The following is a 7,319-nucleotide window of genomic DNA, read 5'->3' as shown; positions in this document are numbered from 1 at the left end:
CATAAAGATTGATATCCTCGGCATTAGTGAGCTGAAATGGACTGTTTTTGGCCATTTTGAATCAGACAACCATAGGATCTACTATGCTGGGACTGACAGTTTGAAAAGGAATGGCGTGGCATTCATCCTCACAAAGGATGTTTCAAGATCTGTCCTGAAGTACAATGCTGTCAGTAAAAAAAAATATGACATCATATATATGAAAATATAATGTATAAATTATATTTATGTTTAGGAAAATTTCCATGAATTACAGTTTTTTCTTTTAATATGTTGTGTTTTCTTATTTGGTTTTCTTCTTCAAGGATCCATGGTAGTCATATGTTCAATTGTATTTGCTTATTATAGTGAGTTTGAGGGATTCTGGTATTGATCAATAGAAGATAATATGAATATGAGATGCTAGTGTTGCACAACATACTATGTATTGGGTTTGATGTTTTGATAGATTTGTGTGTATGTTCTTTCAGGATTCACTTTCCAAAGACAAGTTTATAGGACACCCCAGAAGGGGAAGAAAGCAACGGAATAACTGGGGAACAGGAGACATATAAGAGGATACCTTATATGTCTAAGTGATGTTTCATAGTAGTAAAATGGGGAGTCTGTTGGTCAGACAGTTACAAAGGGCAATAGCAGCTTGAAGTCTTTATAAATACAGGATTTATCTTATCTATGTCTACAAGATTTTTACATTGTTTAATGGGGTATGCAAATCAGATAGGCTGTAAGTGGCTAAAACTCTGCCTTTTTTGGCCTAATTTTAAAGTGATTGGATATGTAAAATTTTGAGTTTGACACTGATGGCCTTTTTGAGCTAATAGGCTGCTGCTTGCTTTGAAAAAAGAAACAACCTGGAAACAATACACCAAGGCCATCTTTGAGTCATTTATATACAGGTAGTCTCTGACTTACAATGCAGTTGAGTTAAAATGAACTGCATTTACTATTGCCAAAGGGGCAGGGAGGCCACATCCTCTGACCTCCTTTAACCTCCCAAGAGGAAGACAGAATCACCATCAGCAGCCCAAGGCCTATTCCTGCAAGGCCAGACATGCTGCCTCCCTCCAGCCCTTTCCCCAACCCTGACACCGACCCTTCCTCCCGCAGCACCTACCACCTCTCTGCTGGGTTCAATAATGTGTTGCAGTGGCCACACAGAACTCACAGATTATGGGGTGTATTAGGGAAGCAATAGGCTACAATTCAAGTTCAGGAACATGCTGTTTCCCAGCCTGCCTTCTCTCAGCCAACAGTCTCTCTCCCAGCAGTGCGTGTCTCTCGGTGTCTCTCTCTCAGCAATTTGTGTCTCTCTCTCAGCAATGCATGTTTCTCAGGAGCGTGTTTCTCAGTCAGTAGTCAGAGAGACTCCTTCTGCCTCTAGGAGGGCTCCTTTTGAGCCTGGAAGGGTAGCCAAACTAACCAATCCTAACATCAGAATTCTATACACCTGAGAGAGTGAACTTCCCAGAAAATTACTTGGTGCTACACTCAACAGAAATACCCCAGGTGAATAACTTTAACAATCAGGAGCTACTCAGTTGCTCATGGCAAATTCTACCTCAAAATTTACAAAGACTTATGGCTAGAAAAGCCACACGAGGTAATTTACTACATCGCACCTATCATCTATTTTTTTTTTTTTTTTTTTTTGCATCTTGTCATTAGTAATATGTACTACATACAGTGTTGCAGCATGTAATTTGCTGATGTTATCATTCTCAGATGTTCACTAACAGATGTTCAATGTTATAATTTACTATTAAAAACACTGCTGTATAGCAGGTATTGAAACTAAAGGAAAAAAAAAATAGAAAAAGAGAGAGAGATTCGATTTATAACAGAACCGACTTACAGCGGAGTCATCAGAATGTAACCCCATCGTAAACTGAGGATACCTGTAACATCTATCCTCAGTATTTGTTACCTTCTGCTCAACTCATATAAACTCAGGTTTTATTTATGTGAACTATCCTTTTTATCCTTATTCTTGAAATTCTGTTTAGCTGGGCATTCAATTTTTATTGATATCTGAACTCTCTAAATGCATTATTATTACATTGTCTTCTGGCTTCTGCTGATACTCTTAGAAGTCATCTGTCAGGCTGTTTTCATTCTATTTATCTTCTTTCTGTTTGTAAAGTTATTTTTGTCTTCATCTTTTGGAAATTTCATGATGCTATGTGTATGTTTGGAGTTATTTACATGTATCTTGCTTGGGATTTATTGGTCTTCCTGAATTTTAAGATTTGAGAAGATCTATTTAAAAAAAAAAAAAAAATTCTCTATGCTCTCTTAGTTTATCATTCTTCTTAGGGTGAAACATTTCCAGGTCTACTTTATATGGGATGTTCTGTGGTCTTAGTTTCAGTTCAACAGGGCATTCAAGTGCAGGACAAGTAAATTATCCCTTGTTGTTGTTGTTGTTATGTGCCGTCAAGTTATCTCTGACTCATAGTGACCTATGTACAACAGAATGAAACACTAACCAGTCTTGTGTCAGCCCCACGATTCCTACTATACTTGAGCACATTGCTGCAGCCACTGTGCCAATCCATCTTGATGAGGGCTTTCTCATCTTTTGTTGACTCTCCACTTTACCAAGCATGATAGCCCTCATCTCATGACTATCAGAAGGGAATGGTCCCTTCTGACAACATGACCAAAGTAGGTGAGATGAATATTGGCAATTCTCACCTCCCAGGAGCATTCTGGCTGCACTTCTTCCAGGACAGATTTGTTAGTTCTTTTAGCAGTCCATGGTACTTTCAGCATTCTTCACCAACACCACAACTCAAAAGGATCAACTCTTCTTTGCTCTTCCCTATTCATTGTCCAGCTCTCACATGCATATGAAGCAATTGAAAATACCATGGCTAAGGTTAGGCACATCTTAGTCTTCAAGATATCTCCATCTTTGCTCTTCAGCACTTGAAAGAGATCTTTTGCAACAAGTTTGCCCAATGCAATATGTTTTCTGATGTCTCAACTGCTGCTAACATTGGTATTGATTGTAGAACCAAGTAATATGAAGTGTTTGACAACTTCAATCTTTTCTTCGTCTATCGTGATGCTGCTGGATATTGGTCCAGTTGTGAAGATTTTTGTTTTCTTTATACTGAGGTGCAATCGATACTGCAGACTGTAGTCTTCAGTCTTTATCAGTAAGCGCTCAAAGTCATCCTCACTTTCAGCAGGCAAAGCTGTGTTGTCTGTGTATCTCAGGTTGTTAATGAGACATCCTCCAATCCTGATGCCACATTCTTGTTCATATAGTCCAGATTCTTGGATTATTTGCTCAGCATACAGATTGAATACATATGGTGAAAGGATACAACCTTGATGCACTCCCTTCCTGATTTTAAACCATGCAGTACCCCCTTGTTCTGTTCAAACAACAGTCTCCTAGTTAATATGTGGGTTCCTCATGAGTACAATTAAGTGTTTTGGAATTCCCATTCTTCTCAATGTTAGCCACAATTTGTTATGATCCACATAATCAAATGCCTTTGAATAGTTAATAAACTTAAGTAAACACCTTTCTTGTGTTCTTTGCTTTGAGCCAACATCCATCTGACATCAGTGATGATATCACTCCTTTCACGTTCTCTTCTGAATCCAGCTTGCATTTCTGGAAGTTTTCTGTCAATATACTGCTGCAACTATTTTTTAATTATCTTCAGTAAGATTTAACTTGAGTGTGATATCAATTATATTGTTCAATAATTTCCTCATTATGTGGAATCACCTTTCTTTAGAATGGGTACAAATATGGATATTTTCCAGTCAGCTGGTCAGGTAGCTATCTTCCAAATCTCTTGGCATAGCTGAGTGAGTGCCTCCAGTGAAGCATCTGTTTGTTGAAACATCTCAAGGGGTATTCCATCAATTCCCAGAGCCTTGTTTTTTTGCCAACTCCTTCAGTGCATCTTCGACTTCTTCCTTCAATACCATTGGTTCTTGATCATATGCCACCTCCTGATGGATGATCATCTACCAGTTCTTTTTGGTATAGTGACTGTGTTTTCTGTCCATCTTCTTTTGATGTTTCCTGCATCATTCAACATATTGCCCATGAAATCTTTCAATGTTGCAATTTGAGGCATACTTTTTTTTTCCTCAGTTCTAGCCTAAGAAATGCTGAGTGTGTTCTTCCCTTTTGGTTTTCTAACTGCAGGTCTTTGCACATTTCATTATAATAATTGACTTTGTCTTCTCGAGCTGCTCTTTGCAATCTTCTGTTCAGCACTTTTATCTTGACAATGCTTCCATCTGCTTTGTTGTAGTTGTTGTTAGGTGCCATCAAGTCATCTTTGACTCATAGCAACACTATGCACAGCAGAACCAAACACTGACCAGTCCCACACCAGCTCCATGATCCCGCTATACTTGAGCCCATCAGCATAGCCACTGTGTTACTCCATCTCATTGAGGGCCTTCCCCTCTTTCATCAACCTTCCACCTTACCAGGCATGACATCTTTCTTCAGGGAATGGTCCCTTCTGATAACATACCAAAGTAGGCAGGAAAAGCAGAGGGAAAAGAAAAGGAAAGCCATGGCATCCAGGACAGAGCAAGCAAGCAGCAGAGGGGATCCAGGTAAGGAGAGAGACCCAGGCCCCAACCCCCAAGCAGCAGGAAAAATGGAGGAGAAAGGAAAGGAAAGCCAGGGCATCCAGGACAGAGCAAACAAGTGGCAGGGATCCAGGTAAGGAGAGAGACCCAGGCCCCAACCCCCAAGCAGCAGGAAAAATGGAGGAGAAAGGAAAGGAAAGCCAGGGCATCCAGGACAGAGCAAACAAGTGGCAGGGATCCAGGTAAGGAGAGGGTGGAGAATTTTTGAACAGTTAAGGGACATAAACTTGTCTGTTGGTTTGTCATGCTCTGGTGGTATGTTGCTGTGATGCTTGAGGCTGTGCCACCAGTGTTTCAAATGCCAGCAGAGTTGCACATGGTGCACAGGTTTTGATGTGGCCTGCAGAATGAGACAGACTAGGAAGAAAGAGGAAGCCATCTACTTCTCAAAAAATTGGCCAGAGAAAACCTTATGCACAGCAGAGAAACACTGTCCATTGCTTTAATGACTCTCTGTTCAAGGGCAAGTTTCAGAGTCTCTTTGAACATCTATTTGGAACTGTTCTTCCCTTATTGTCTTTTTAATGACCTTTTGCTTTCTTCATGGGTGATGTTCTTGATGTCATTCCACAGTTCCTCTGATTTACAGTCATTGGTATTCAATGCACCAAATCTATTCTTTAGATGGTCTCTAAATTCAGGAGGGATCTAATCAAAGTCATATTTTGCCTCTTGTGGACTTGTTTTAATTGTCTTCAGCTTCAACTTGAACTTGCATATGAGCAAGTGACGATCTGTTCCACAGTCAGTTCCTGGCCTTGTTTTGGCTGAAGATATTGAGCTTCTCCATCACCTCTCACCACAGACGTAGTCAATCTGATTCCTGTGTACTCTGTCTTGTGAAGTCCACGTGTATAGCCACCCCTTGTGTTGTTGAAAAAAGGTATTTGCAATGAATAAGTCGTTGGTTTTGCAATTTTCCCTAGCAATGGATTATTGAGGTTCAATTACCTCCCTTTGTTCAAGCTCCCACTAAGTTCCTGATCCTTCTTTGTTCAGGATAGATTCATTCATTTAAATGGATCGTTAAACATATTTTCTCCAGACTATCTAGTTTTTTTTTTTATTATTATTGTAGCTTTTCAGTATCTCTATTCCACTATATACCTCTTAATAAACATTTAAAATGACTTGGCTTTTCTTCTCCATATTCTTGTTTATATCAAGTGATCTGGTACATAGTGGATGCTCAACAAATGTTTATAGAATAAAAGAATGAGTGAATGAGGAAAGAGTCAATGGAACTAAATTTGAATCCAATTCTTAGGATTTGTAAATTCATGCATTTATTTGTTTTACTCAAAATAGTTATCCTTCTGGAGAGTATCAGACAGTGTGAAGGGTTTAGCCTCAGATAAATTGTTCTTATTCAATTCCAGCTCCATCATGTGCTATGATTGCAGACAAGTTATTTCATTTTTATAAATGCCCATTCCTTCATTTAAAAAAAAATGTATAAATGGTTCCTTATTTTATAATCTTGTTGTAAACGTTAAATGATGTAATATGTGTAAATGTATTAGATGAGTATCTGGCACATTGTGTGTACCTGGAAAATAGGAACTCACCAATAAACAACATTATTCCTGGGCAGTAATTTAATACATATTGCCACATGGGCAACTAAGTAATGTTAATTTTAACTAAGTAATGTTAAATATAACATTTTTTTATTTAGTATGAGCGAACTGTCAAATCCAATATAGATTCAAACTAAACTAAATTATGTATGCACAATACATATATTGTGACAATTAATATAAAAAGGAATTGTGATTTTTTCCTAGTGCTCTCTCTTCTGATTAATAAATATGTTTGTATAACTTTATCAAAAGTTTTGTTTGAGTACTCCTTGATAGATACACTTGTTTTCAAAACATATACATTGTTTCCTATATTTTCTTGTATTTATTTGTATCTGAGGTGTTTTTCCCTTTAAATGTATTCAGAAAACTCTGAACAAAGCAGTACTGAAGTGATTGTTCAGAAGCAGTTTAATTTCACTTGCACATGTGTGCACTCCTTCTTATTTGAACAATGTGGGATAGATGTGTAATTATACATTGTCAGAGATTTAGGTTTGTTTATTCTTACTAACCTTGAAGAATAATGGCATTTTTTTCCAGGGCAGACTAACTACATAATAACACCTGGACTGAAACATTTTTGATACTCTTAATGAATGAGCAAAGAGTTGACTGTTAGATGTTTGATATTTCCATCTACATCCACTACAAACAATAGATCTAGAAAGGGCAAGAGAAAGCAAAGTGTTTAAATGCTTAGGGGTAGCTTCAAAACCCTAACTCTATCCAAACTTCTCCCTACTTGCTGGTTGATTCCTAAAATTTTCCTTTACTGAAAAACCTAAGTCCTTGAACTGTATCATGATTCAAAATGTAATGAAGAGGAATATGTTTTTCAATGAAAGATGAGAGCAGATCTTTCATCAGGCAGAGCCTATAATGATCTTTCTTCAGTAAGAGCCTACAAGCCATAGCTATATATGGTGTAGCTCTGGTAGCATAGTGGCTAAAGCACTTGACTGCTAACCAGACGGCTGGCGGTTCAAACCCACCAGCCACTCCTCGGAAGGAAAGTTGGGCAATCCTACTTCCGTAGTGATACTGCCTCGGAAACCCAAGGAGGGGTCGCTATGAGTCGGGGCCAACTCGACGGCACAT

General features: G+C 38.4%; 1 protein-coding gene across 1 annotated transcript in view; it reads left to right on the top strand.

Annotated features, from left to right (window-relative positions):
* LOC103209732 (catenin alpha-2) overlaps positions 1 to 7,319 on the top strand; it is a 457,184-nt gene that overhangs the window by 47,548 nt on the left and 402,317 nt on the right. The window lies entirely within an intron of this gene.

Source organism: Orycteropus afer, unplaced genomic scaffold (genome assembly GCF_000298275.1).
Source record: "Orycteropus afer afer isolate SDZICR_OR568_19922 unplaced genomic scaffold, OryAfe1.0 scaffold00521, whole genome shotgun sequence".
Taxonomy (NCBI): Eukaryota; Metazoa; Chordata; class Mammalia; order Tubulidentata; family Orycteropodidae; genus Orycteropus; species Orycteropus afer.
The sequence above is the reverse complement of the archived record's forward strand: the minus strand, read 5'-3'. Positions and strand labels throughout refer to the sequence as shown.